The sequence below is a fragment of the Ictalurus punctatus genome, chromosome 6, assembly GCF_001660625.3.
Source record: "Ictalurus punctatus breed USDA103 chromosome 6, Coco_2.0, whole genome shotgun sequence".
In the NCBI taxonomy this organism is placed as follows: Eukaryota; Metazoa; Chordata; class Actinopteri; order Siluriformes; family Ictaluridae; genus Ictalurus; species Ictalurus punctatus.
Genome location: NC_030421.2, coordinates 12609171 through 12624074, shown reverse-complemented (window position 1 = coordinate 12624074; position 14904 = coordinate 12609171). Strand labels below are relative to the sequence as shown.

Below are 14904 nucleotides of genomic sequence, written 5' to 3'. Positions count from 1 at the left end.
CTTTACGACATGCCAGCTGCCACGAGTGCCTGCATTTAATGTGCTGACAAAAGTGAAATATAATTAATGCGACCGCCGGCTGCGCGGGCTGAGTCACCGCTGCAGTCGGTGAGCTCATTTCACTGTAGGAGTCAATGAGGCCGAAGACAAATGATTTCTCATTGATGTGACAATGGGCAGGGAGGCTTAACGCAATATTGCAAACGTTTGTAAAAAGGGGATGAAAACCCAGAGGTCCCCTAGGGCATATTTTTTATTTTGCTTTTTTTTTTTATTCAAAGTGTTTGTAAAGGAGTGTGAGTTGACTTTTCAGTTTAATTTAAATTCATATCTTGGGAGAGGTCAAACAAATGCATTGATTCAGATTATTATTAATTAAGATATTTTACTCCCACATACTATAGCAGCATTGAGGTAGAGCATACTCAAAGTATGAATGAAAATGTATTCAAAGTATGAAGAATGTAATCCAAAAAATAAGTTAATTAAAAAATGTCTTCTCTTAAAGTGTGAATGGATTACTTTCTCGCTTCTACTAATTACTTAATTCCTTTTCAAACCTCATACAAATTCAAACCATTAGAAGTCTTTCAGTACTTTAAGCCTATACTTTTTATCCCTCTGTCCTAATGAAACAGTGTTGGATTGTTGAAACTGAATTTGTCTTATCTTATTTATGCATGTAGAAACTAGTCAGTATAATGATTTAATCAAAAAAGAATAAACAAACAAACAAATAAATAAATAAAAACTCCAGCAGCTTCCAAATACAGTTTTGTAACTCAGATGATTTATAATGGTACAGAGATGAGTGAACATTTGGTCTTTACCTGCAGTAAATTCAAAACAGTAAGAATGGCTTCACTTAATGAGAATATCTCGATGTAATAACGGCAATAACGTTCACACTTCTCCTCCTCGGTCATTACATAACAAAATTTCCATTTTAAATGCATTCTGCTTCGAGAAATCCAAGTGAAACGCAATGCAAACTCGATGTAATTTTTACTTAAGACGGTAACTGTAATGCGATTACAAGAATACAAAATACAAGGAAAATAATAAGGTAGCAGTAATGACTTACTGCACTGCATTACCCCCTGACATTGCAGGTAACACTTAACACACAATTACAACAACTTGCAATGAGAGCGATGTTCAACTCTGCATTATTCTCTAGCCAAAAACAAGTATAATTTCTTTTTACTAGGTTTTTATGTAAGGGATATGGTGTGCTGGTAAAGACAAATATCAACAGCAATGCTGTAGAGTTGAAGCTACTGTTACCACCAGTTGAGACAAAGTATTTGTTTCTCATATACTACATTTGCCAACATCCAGCCATACATCCATCCCTCCATTTTTCGTACTGCATATCCTACACAGGGTCGCAGGGGAGCCTGGAGCCTATCCCAAGGACCTCGGGGCACAATGTGGATGACACCCTGGATGGGGTGCCATCCCATCGTGGGGCACAACTGCACAAATGGCTTTGAAATGGCAAAAGTATGTGGCTCGTATTTACATGCCATGAGTTTACCTCAGGTGATGAGACTGAGGATCAAATGTGATCCGGATTAGATTATAAATGTAGAAATAGGCAGTGTGTCTTTCAGTGGAATTGGAATGAAACCTAGATGTGATTTTCTTCTTTTTCCACTTTTGAAGGGTATCCAGGCTTTAAATTGAACGTCTTTATTTCTAGCTGAGCTACATCCAAAAATCTGACTATGTGAATGGTTTTCCCAGGCCGCCACAATTATGACTAAGGATTCTTAAACGTTAATCAGTCCAAGTAATTGTGACTATGTGATTATGTATTAATTATCTGTCCTTCAGAAAAGAAGCTAATTATTGTAGCAGGTAAGAAAAGCAAGACGTCATGCCAAATACTCACTGCACTACAGGACGTACTGTGCAGTAGTAATGGCATGAAAAACAGACTAGATTTAGATGTCACACACTGTTCTTCATCTGTCACTTACCAGTAATTCACAAGACATATTGCAGAAAAAAAAGAAAACCCTGAATATATCTGTACTCGCAGTGAGTGAGGGAACACAGTGTACCTTTTTTTGTATCATTTCCTTGAAAGGCTTCAAATTTAACAGAGCATGAGTGACTGATAGGGGAAAAAAGTGAATGCGAGAAGGAATGATATCAAGATAGATAGAACGATTCAGAGAAAAAGAGTCTAGAGAGATTTGCCGGCGATGGGGTAAATGGCTGAGCAAGTCATGTAAGAGGATAAAGATGTGTGTGTGTGTGTGTGTGTGTGTGTGTGTGTGTGTGTGTGTGTGTGTGTGTGTGTGTTTTATATGTGTGTGTGTTTGTCTGTGCGTGTGTGTGTGTGTGTGTGTGTGTGTGTGTGTGTGTGTGTGTGTGTGTGTGTGTGTTTCTGTCAGGGAAAGGTTCTTTTTTTTTTCTCTTCGTAGAGATCTGCTGACCCTTTGTGCTTCCCCTCACTTTGGTCTTGACAAATTTCAGAAGCCAGATTTTTAACTATAATATACTCTCTCATGAACTCTTTGTTAGATTCTTGTAAATGCCTCTCTGCTTGTGTCAGTCTGTGATTTAAAATCCAACAACCCAAGCTGAAGTGAATGGAGTGCCTGGAGGGAAGAGGGCAGGAGTATAACGATCACACTAATGATAGATTAGAGCAAGATTAGTGCTTATTTCCTGACGTTTGGGTATAAGTGGTAAAAATGATGGAGAGCCGGATCACAGCTGTAACACTTGGGAGTGAAAGGAGTTAGCATAAATATGTGACTAAGCAAAGCTAAAAAGCAGCACCTGAAGTATGATGAAATAATTATGGGCTGTATGTGGAGTTGATGACTTAAGTCCAAAAGTTATGTCCCTATTTACACAGAAGGAAATTAAGTGTACTCAAAGGTGGGCTAAGCACCTGCTTAAGTTGATTTGCTGGATGTAAATCTAGTTCACATATCCAAGGTTGACCGATTTATCTTGAGTAAAAGCGTTGAGACTCATTTTTTCACCACCACCTTTAAAAACTAGCACTTTAATAGTCTAGAGAGATTTGCCTTTAAGCACTAAGAACTAGCCTTTAAGCCTGAAAAAAAATGGGATAGAAAATACAGACTGAAAACAGAAATAGTTTTGTAATAATATAATGTAATCTAATGTAATACAATGATTATTACATTGCATGTACAAAACATGAATTTCAGCATGATATAACCACAGCAGCCTTAAACCTGTTCATCACTTGAGCCATATGGTGCTAGCCAAAGGAAGAGTACACTATAAAAACACTAGCATGAACTATTTAATGGTATGAGTTAAGTTTAAAAAAAAAAAAAAGGACCACAAAGGCATTAGTCATGGTGATAAAACAAGAAATCTTGATAGTAGATTCAGACATTTAGGCTGTACTGTGCGTAAACAAGAAACACCACCGATATGCTCACTTTGCATTTTCCTAATCCACTACTCCATGCTGTCACTCGTACTTTTTATAGGTTTTGCATTTGGATGGTATGAACATAATTTAATATGGCCTTGGAAATATGCTGAAATATGTTATACTTCTGCAGATAGGATAGAGCATATTAGCAGGAAGTGACAGCGAAGCACAAAGCATGCGCTCCAAAGTTTTAGTGACAGTTTGGCTTGTGTGGGAAGCACCTCTTCTAACTCTTGGGTCATTTCTCACCGCCTGACTGCATCTGAGAGCTTTGAATGCTCAGAGTGCTTAAGGAAGTCTAGAACTGCCATGTCTCTAATTAAGCCTTTTTACAATTCAACTCATTGACTTTCCCCGTCTTATTAATCGCTTAACTTTAATCAAACTCTTGATGTATACTTCCACAAGTTTCTCAGTATACTTTGCGGAATTTTGTCACAGCTTTGGAGGTTTGCTTCGGATCATTGTCCTGCTGGATGACCCAGTTGTGGCAAGGTTTTAACTTTCTGGCATATGTCTTGAGGTTTTTTTTTCAGTATTTCTAGAGAACCTTCTTTCCTCATGATGAACTCTATTTTCTGAAGTGCATTTTCTATTTTCCAGTAGAACATGATGCTGAACAACATGATGCTGCCACTTCCATGCTTCACAGTTGGGATGGTGTTTATCAGATTAAAAGCCTCAACCTTTTTCCTCAATACATAGCAATGCATAACATTATGGCCAAACAGTTCAACTTTTATTTCATCTGACCAGAGAACACTCCTCCAAACACCTGGTGACTACCCAAGTTTTCAACTTCAATCTGCCTTTTTTTATGCCGAACTTGTAGTAGAGGCCATGGTAATGTATGACTCTTTTTATGGTAGATGTACATATTTGTTACCAGACACCTGCAGTTCCTTTGTTGTTGTTTTGGGGTTCAGTTGAACATTTTGGTCCAAAGATCTTTCGTCCTTGGCAGTTAATTTGTGCTTTCTTCCTGAACGATGGATCCAGTGTTGGCTCAAGATTTTTGTATTTGCATACAATTAGTTGTACAGATCCTTCAGTTGATTTTAAATTGCTCTTACGGAGGAGCCGGCTTGTGGATGTCCACAACATTCTTTTTCTGAAGTCTTGGCTAAGTTGCTTGGATTTTCTCCTGGTATTGAGGACAAAAGACACTGTCTCTCATGTATTCTCTTAAATACAGCCACATGTGCTCTCCCAATTAACAACTAATCATGACAATTGGCCGAATAGAAGCTTCATTTCTGGAATCTTTCATACTAAAGAGACAGTCTTGAAGTATGTACTGGAATTCGGATATAATGAATTCTCTAATCAATGATTTTAAAATGACTACTGATGTGAACAAAGCAGACAATAAAGAAATACTGAAATAAATGTATGGTAATATGAAATAATGTGTGCAGTTGTAAAAAAAAACTGAGATTGAATATATGTAGCCAAGGTGGATGTATACTTGTGGCCTCAACTGAAGGCCATGGACTTCAAAATCATTTTGAGGATGTAAGTTAACTTATTTAAACAAACAAAACAAGTGAAAACATCAATTACTTATCACTTAGTCATTGCCAGTCATATTCATTTTGCCTAGAGCTCGAGTACCTGACATTTCCTAAGTGTCATCAAAACACTTGACAGTAGTAGAGCGATCCTGAGGTTTTTCTTCTTAAGCCCAGACATATAGCCGTATTGGAAGAGAACCCGGGTGGTCTCACTTCAAATATGTATGAAGGTCAAAGGTGAATTCACACTTGGAGGGAGGTAACTAGCTGAACATATGTTACTTAAAGTTTCCAGCTGGGGATTATTTTGAACGTGTATCGCATGTCCATTATTTCCTTTAGACATGTTTTTTTTTCTATATAGCACAAAACAATAATTTTTTCCTTATATTAAAGCCCTTGACAAATAAGACTTGAAACATTTTTTGCATCGTTTTGTATGTCTTGAAGTGTTCACTTAGTCTCATCTTCCACAAACCTAATATTTTATTGCTTATAGCTTATTTGCATTATATTTTATTTCTTTTGAGCAGTTTGTTTGCATTATATTTTATTTCTCAAAGTTTATTTGCATTTTATTTTATTACATTATATTTTTATTTCTTACAGTTTATTTGCATTTTATTTTATTTCTTTTGAGCAGTTAAATTTCTCTATGGTATAACGTATATGTGAATTAGTCTAACTGACAAAGATATACGTTGTTCCTGCGTTCTCTTGCACCTTGTACATTATTTCATCGTCATAAAACTATCTTTTTTTGGTTTTGGTGCAACCAGTCTGCTTTATCTGAATTCATTGCTTTGTGTGGTCTTATTACTTATGATATTTTTCTAATTGAGAGATAGTTAGCAGATATGTTATAGGCTGCCTCCATGTCTTTTCTTTTTTTTAACAGTCAATATTTTAATCTTATTTTACTCTTATTTCCAGAACCTAAAGATTCAATTTTAGACAGACTGTCAGACTTGTAAGCTGAAGAGTGCAAATGAGACTGAAAATGCACAAACTGAACTGAGATGCATTTAAGGCTGAAGTGGTGATTAGTAAATGAGTATTAGTATTAGTATAATAATAATAATAATAATAATAATAATAATAATAATAATAATAATAATAATATAATTATAATAATTTTTATTCATATAGTGCCTTTCCACAAGCTCAAGGAAACTTTACACTCCATATACATTTAACAGGTCTAAGTACATTAATATACATATCAAAAGGAGTTACAATCTCAATTACAAAAGGGGAAATAAAAGATCAGTAATAGACAGATAAGGTGCTGAGAAAAGATGTGTTTTAAGCTGAGATTTAAAGGTAGAAATAGAGGAGATGTCATGGAGGCACTGAGATAGAGAGTTCCACAGGTGGAACTACACTGAAAGATGTCTCACCAAAAGTGGATGTAGGGACAGACAACAATTTGGAATCAGAAGAACGAAGAGTGCATGCTGTATGGATGCAGCAGATCACATATATAATGAGGTGCCAGATCAGTGAGACCTTTGTATGTCAGGAGAAAAATTTTAAACTTAATTCTGCATGAGACAAGCAGCCAGTGACGACTGCAAAAGATGGAAGTAATGTGTGCAGAACACCTGGTGTTAGTAAGAACGCTAGCTCCAGACTTTTGGATGTATTGTAATCGCGCAAAAGTTTTAGCTGGTAGGCCAGTAAAGAGTGAGTTACAGTAGTCAAGATGTGATGATATGAAAACATGACCTAGTGATTCTGCATCTTATAAAATGAGAATGGGGTGAAGTTGTGAAATGCGACGTAAATGGAATACAGCAGTTTTAGTGATGGTTCTAATGAGGGCTTCAAAATTAAGAGATGGATCGAAAGTTGTTCCCAGATTCTTAATGGTTTTAGAGGGTTTGGTCAGATTTCCATCAACATTGACAAAAATGTCAATATTACTTATAAGTGTTTGTGGCCCAGAAATCATGATCTCAGTTTTGTCAGCATTGAATTTGAGGAAATTATTGTTTAACCAAATTTTTACATCACTGATACAGGCAGTTAATGAGCTGATGGCATGTGTTTCATCAAAACATGTGGATGAATAAATCTGGCTGTCATCAGCATAGCAGTGATAACTATTAGTGAGCTCATGAAGATGAGCGGGTTGGCTGTGAGAGGTGTGTGGTAGTCAGCAGGTGATTCTGGAAGATGGAGTTCTTGGAGGATGTGGTACAGACATATATATGCCAGATGTTCTAAAACTGTTAATGCTATAAATGGTAAAGAAAAAAAAACATTTATTTTGTGATTTTTGAACATCATTAACAGTGACTCCATTTATATGCACATCAATATTCTTTTATTAATCAGAATTTGTCAATATTCTAATTAGTATTGAGTCATGTAAATGCAGATTCAGATTAAGACAATATTCTGATTCCCCAAATTCTGATTCCCACCCCTGGAATATACCTGTTTTAATCGGAAATTTGTTGCACCTCTTTCAGAAAATCCACTGAATGGCGATATATGCACTTGCTCAGTCCGCAAGGAATTGTGGGTAGCAGAAAGGAAAAGCACATATGTAGAATGGAATACTTACAACAACCATGTATACAGGAATATTCCGATGCCTGTACAGTCATTGTGTTTGTTGTAAAAGGACCTTCTTTACAGAATATTAAACTTTCTAACATTTAGTTGTAAATTGTTCATATGAGCATTTACACAAGAAATTTAGTAATCATGAAAATCCCATCATTTCGGAAAATCATATTGTAACCGTGCTCCTGAGTGTGTGTAAATTTACACATAAGTAGACTAACTAATGTAAACCAAAAGTCGACTGATCGGCTTCAAATCATATCATTTGCATGGATTACTGCACTTTTATATAAGGATTATACTGTCAAGTTTGTATTTCAATTACGCACACAAATTTAATTAACATTTTGTGAATCCCAGTCATCACATTAATTAAATAAATATTAAATATTTAAGAAATAAAACAAAAAACAAACCAACATAAATACATACATTAAGCCCGGTCATTTTATTAAGAAGAAATGCCGTCGTATAAAAGGAGGAACTATAATGGCTCAGCATGTAAGTCGGTTCAGTTTTCCACAGCATCTTCTTTTAATGCAGTGCAACACTTTATTAGAACCAGCACTAAGTGACTGATAAGTGACCGATCTGGTCTGTCTCAAGCTGCAATGTGCCATATACTCCCTGGTTTGCTCCATGCCAAGATCAGGCTTCCAGTGCTTTCCTGCTTTGCTAACATTAGGAAGGGCACATGAGTTTATTTAGAAATCGTCAACCTTGGACATCAAGGAGTCTTGTTTTGAAATGTCTTTTGCCAGGTGATTCATCTTTATTCATCTTAGTCGGTTTATATATTCCTTCTGAACAGGAAAAGTATATTAACAGGAATATATATTAAAGCAAAGTGTGATAATTTGATGTATACATCAATAGTAGGCTGGCTGTAAATATTGACATTCAATTATCTCAGCGTGTCTTTTTCCTCTTTGTCAGGACAATTGCTTTCAGTGAGATGTGAGATGGCATTCTCGTGCTGCAGACACAGGTCTGCAGTACTGCAGTGCATGGGTACTTTACCTCCTTTCACACCAGGTCTATAGGGATTCTATGGGTTTCATATGAACAGCCATAGGAAAAACTATAGCCTTTAACCCTTCTTTTAACCAGCACTCAGTTTAAATTGTGGAAGTGAGAGGAGGTGAAAATCATTTCCAATTTTCTCCTTGTCTATACCATTATGCAGTACTGTTATTATCAATTTAATTTCATGCACATTTGACATTGAGTCCATTCTGCTGAGATGAAAATGGGATATTTTTTTTATATTATAAATAAAGTTAGGATTGATATAATTCACCTGCAGAGATAATCTGGCTTGCTAGGTTGGCTTGATTGTTTACAAAGCAGTCACGGTGTAAAAACTTCCTCTAATTCATTTCAATCCATTTCACCCTGAGGCCAAATTCTGAATAGGATAATAACTGATCCTGTTTCTACCAGATTGTGTTTCACATGTTGGAATTGTTTTAAATCGCATGTAATCTTATGTATGTAGTATTCTTGCTCTGAGCGTACTACACAGAAATAAGATTTAAAACAATTCCAACATGTGACACGCATTCACATGTCAATGGGTAAATTCAAACATTTAAAATCTATATTCTGACTTTATATATTTCTGTAAAGCTGCTTTGGGACAATGTCTACTATTAAAAGTGCTATACAAATGAAAACTGTCCTTGTAGAAAACTGTAACGCAATGCAACATTTTTATAAGTTCAGTAATTGTCACGTATCAGGAAACTCTGGACTCCACTTCCCATCAGCCACTGCACTGCACTACATGTCACATGACCACCTGCACCTGATTCACATTTTGGTTAATGAGCACTCATGTGTATATATAGTCCTTGTCTGCACTATTAGCTTGTCTTTTGTTGTCTTAGACCCTGTGTTCCATGTTTCTTGATCTTGTTAGGTTATGTTTAGTTTTGCCACAGTATTCTGCCAAGTCGTCTTAGATTCATGTTGTTTATGTCTCAGTGTTTGTTTCATGCCACAGTAGTTTTCCAAGTTGTCTTAGTGTATGCGTTTCATAGTATGTTTGGTTAAATAAATGTCTTGATCTGCACCTGCTTCTGGCTCAACCTCCGATTTGTGACAGTAATCTGAACACATTTAGCAATAGTAAAAACAAAAACAAAAAACAACAGGTATGATGAGGCGATTTAGCAGATTTATATTCAAATATTAAATTTTATTTCACATTAATTAGGATATTGCCTAAGTGCAGTAAGTTAGATAGCCAGTTAAATAAACTGCTTCATATTAGTTTGCGGCTAGATTTTTGCAGCCCATATTATTTATTTATTTATTTATTTATTTATTTATATTCCACCACTGCCCCAACCCTAACCTCAAAAGATACTTTTCATATGACATGGTCTTTCAGACACCATTCAGTAGTAGTCATTTCACCTGAAAGGCAAAAATGTCTGCACTGCAGCTGGTAAGAAAACTGCTCACATCCCTGTGGTCGCTTGTCTATAGGGCAGGTGAAGCAGAACCCTACTATATTAATCAGCTGTTCAACACACTTCTGAAGGACCAAAGAATGGGGAAAATTTTTTATTTGACCGATGGTCTATTAAATTGCTCACCATTCTAGATGTTCTACAAACAAACACTAAGCTCCATAGGGTCATCATTATACATAATACACAAGAAGGCAAGCTGGCGGAGGAACTGTGATGCTCTGGGCAATGCTCTGCTGAGAAACCTTTGGTCCTGGCATTCATGTGGATGTTACTATGACACGTACCACCAACCTAAACATTGTTATAGACCAAGTACACCCCTTCATGGCAAACCTAATTGCAGTGGCCTCTTTCAGCAGGATAATGCACCCTGCCACATTGCAAAAATTGTTCAGGAATGGTTTGAGGACCATGACAAACAGTTCACTTGGCCTTCAAATTCCCCAGATCTCAAACTGAACTCAGACTGATGCTAGTTTAAAAATACTCCACAGACACAAATACATTGTTGTACTGCACATAATTGTAGTAAGAGCTAACAAATTTCTGCAAAAACAAAGGTTAATGATATTAGCTCTTCCATGTGTGCCTCACACAGTGTGAGAACAGTGACGGGAAACACACATTTATGTTGTATTGAACACAGTTGAACCGAGTTACATCTGAAACCACTCAAAACAAGCTGCTAGACTGTATGCTGGATGACTGTGTGTTGTTGACCTTTATATATTCGACTGTATATTATGGGGTTACTCTAAAAATTCACTTTATAGTGGCCTATAGCGTAAGTCAAGTCTGATAGCCTCTCGACATTTTAATGTCGTCCTGCCCCACCAAAATCTATGGTAACAAACTGCTGCTGTCACACACACACACACACACACACACACACACACACACACACACACACACACACACACACACACACACACGGTTGTGCACATGGTTGTCTTACTATCCTTGTGAAAACCGTAAACTGACAACTATTAATGCAGATCATTATTGCTCTGCTATATCTAACCCTAATTGAAGCTTTGGCTCTTTGGTTTTAAAATAAAAGCTGCAGTTTTTGTCTCAAAGCATTTTTTCTTAATTCTTTCTTAATAAACCATCCAAATGCTCCCACAATATAAAAACTGTCAGATGTTTTTACCCTTCTGGGGACATGTATTCCCTACCAAGATATCAAAACACACATGGGAATGAGACATTTAAGTAAGAACAGGTGTGAGCCATGATCAGTGTTAGTGCTGAAGGTGGAAGCAAGATAGGAAAACAAGACGCAAACAGGACAATTCTGCCAAAAGTGACAACACCAACTGCTTTTTAACCCTAATTACTCCCCTGACTAAAGTACACAAGTGCATTTCCCATCACTTCTACAGCAATATCCATTTTTGGATAGCCTCTAGTGACCCAAAAACCTGATTCTGTGTACCATGTAGAGAATGTTTTCTTTCCTTCACACTATTTTTGATGTCTTAATGTTAACACCAATCAAACTGTTCTACATTAAGTTTTAACTCATGCATAAAGAAGTAAAGAAGTGGGAGCAATATTGAAACATCTTTCTTTTCCATTTACATTTTTACCAGCTTTATTGTTTTATTGGCAGCACAAATGAGAAAGGGAGAAGCACAAATGTGAATCTGAGCAGCAAATTGGTGTGGAGTTTCCTCAAGTACTAATTATTCCATAAATCTAAGGTTTTTAGTAAGACAGTTATACTGAATATTGGATGGGTTTACTGGTTTGGTCTTAAATCCCTACACACAGGAAAACCTTTTACTGTATAACATCCTATTCTCTTATTCACTGATCCAAAGAGACATAGAGAGATGAGAGAGAGAGAAGATTTGACAATAAAGGCAATTTTGACTCTGCTTGGTATTCAGTTCAGGAAGTAGCCGCTGATGTCATCAATCCTCAGTTATTCAGCTTGTCAGGTTTTTCTTTTTTTAAAGACCTGCAGGTACATTTTAAGCATTATTTGCTTTGAGTAATTTCTTTGGCTTCATTTGTCTCCTTAGAGGGTTGAGTCACTGCAAAAACAAAGTTCTTCTGACTGATCACCTTTACCCTATGATAAAAATGTTTCTATCCTGATGGGAGTGAGCTCTTCCGGTCACAGGGCACGAGGCCTCACTGAATGGTTTGATGAGTATGAAAATTATTTGAATTGTATGCTATGGCCTTCACAGTCACCAGACCTCAAACCAACTGATCACCTATGGGAGATTTTTGGATCAATATTGCAAGGCAAATCACTGGTTCATGCACTTGCTGTAATATGTTATCATTGCTATAGTAACAGCTCATGCACAGGGGCTCCAGATAATCTAAGCCTAATAAAAAAAAAAATGGTTTGTTGTATAATGATTCATATGGTGAAGCTTTCTCTAAGCAGATATTTATTTATCCTCTTCAGTGTGGTTATTGTATCTTTGCTTTACATCAAGGCACATCGCACAACCCTGCCACTGACGTCTAGTCTGGCATGTCAGACATCAGGCATTCTTTATGTTTTTCATCAAAAAAAGTCTTTACCAACATTTTCAGTCCAGTAAATATTTCATGCTTCAAAAAGCTCAATGTTTTAAAAGGTTGTTTTCCCAGTGAAAACCAGTGCACAGATACATGGAATTATGTATTGGCAGAGAGCCAATCAGATTACAGTCTTCGAGATTCTCAAGCTTATGGTCTGAAACATGTACAAAAGATGTCAGACGTTCCGAGGCCCATGAAGCTGAACCTAACTCAAATTTGTCCAAACTACTTTACTATTTTACTAGAGACTTGACCATAACACTCATGTGCTTTTTGAATATCCTGTTTCAGATTTAGTCCCCCTTTGCTGTTATAATAACTTCCACTCCTCTGCAAAGGCTTTTCTCTAGATTTTGAAGCATGGCTGTGTGAATTTGTGCTCATTCAGCAACTTTGTGGCAACAGATCAGGGAAGGCCTAAATATGGGTGTGATGGCCAGGGGTGCACAAACTTTTGGCTGTATATTGCATATCTAATCTGTAGAAGATCTGCAGAAGCACTATCCTTGCTTAGCTGATGAAAAATTTTTGTCTAAAACATCCTATTAATTTGGAAATGTTTTGTGAATCAGTGTCTAGCTGGACATACTGTATATTTAGGCTGTGAGGTAAGGAGTGAGTTGAGGTCAGATCTAAACAGACGCTATAATCAGATGCTTATCCAATGTTCTCTACAAAAGACAGATAGAGATCAAAACCAGAATATAAAAGAAACACAACAAGGAACTGGAAGCCGCAGACAAACAAAGGTTATATTGACACATGGGATAATGAGATGTGCTGAGACAATTATTTAGGGATCAGTATGAATAATGAACAGTGCCAGTGACATAAATGATTACTGGAGTAGTACATAATCAGTGTGCCTGAAACACAACAAATGTTCTGACAGTCCCACAAGCCTGCAGTAGCCATAATATAGTTAGAAAAATACTGGCAATGGAAGCAATTTTCACAAATTATTTTGTCTACAGTTTTTTTTTCTTTCCTGGCAATAAATAGCTGGTTTGGTTACAGAATATTTACCCTTTAAGCATAACTATATATTCTATATGTATTCTCTCTACAGTATGTATTCTGTCATGACATATTGCTGCCTCCGAACCCACTTCTTAAAACATTTCTTTACAAGACACTAGTGGTATATAATATTCTAATAATGTTTTAAACAGCTCTAATGAATCCAGATTATTTAAGAGGACCTGAAAAAGTCAGAGCTAAGTCTTATCCAGTTCTATCCATTTTCTGTATCACTTATCCTACACAGGGTCACAGGGGGAGCCTAGAGCCTATCCCAGGGAACTCAGCAGGGGAAACAAGGCAGGGGACACCCTGGACGGGGTGCCAACCCATTGCAGGGCACAACACACACACATTACGGACAATTTGTGGTGGAAACCCCCGAAACATGGGGAGAACATGCAAACTCTATGCACATAGTGCAGAGGCAGGAGGCGGGATTCAAACTCCTAAACCTGGTAACCACTAAACCACAGTGCCTTCCACTTATCCAGTTCTTATAGTCTTATTCCAGTGTTGCCAAATGCCATGTCAATCAAATATATAACAGTAATGTAATGTCATAAAGACAATGTACGTGAAATCTCATATTCTCACTTTGCAGACTTTGCTCATTAAACACCTTCATTCATTGTATTGTCTGTCTTTTACTGAAGCAAGATATTGAGCTGGTAAACAAGTACTCCATAAATCTCTGGATCTGTCTGGATGATTTGCTAAATGTTAATTGGCACCCCTCTCTCATATCTCAGTTGTTGTGTCAAATAAATCAATAACTCAAGTAAGATGTTGAGGAAAGTGTGTAGCTGGAAGGAAGCTCGCTGTTTCTTCTGACACTTGAGACATTTTCTATAGCAGCCATTTGTAAATTAGATTATACCACAGCACTTTAGAATTCTCAAATCTGATTGGTCAGAAAGTGTTGATACATTTACTATAACAGCAGCCCTGACAGCAGTTCAGGTTGTAATACAAATTATTCATATTTTCGTCGGGCCATATCACACCACCCTGATTATTATTGGTTATTTTCGTTTAACAGTACATTCTGTTGTGTTTTATTCTTTATTAACTGTATAGTAAATGCAAAATGTACTTAAATATGTTCACTCATTGTACTTAATAATATTTTCAACTGTTTATGCACTTAATTTTAACATCCTTTACCTGGTTAGGGCTGGTCAACAACCATTTATCTATTTGATGTTGAAAGCTTTTTGGTTTCACCAATTGTGACACAGAAGAAATGTATGTTCCACCTCATATGTTTATCTCAAAGAAACTAAACTGTCAATAGAGTTTCTGGAGATGAAGAAAAAGAATATATATTTGTTTT

The 14904-nt window shown here is 36.6% G+C and overlaps 1 protein-coding gene across 2 annotated transcripts in view; it reads left to right on the top strand.

Moving 5' to 3' along the window:
* cntnap5a (contactin associated protein family member 5a) overlaps window positions 1-14904 on the top strand; it is a 138429-nt gene that overhangs the window by 27286 nt on the left and 96239 nt on the right. The gene's annotated exons all lie outside the window — the stretch shown is intronic.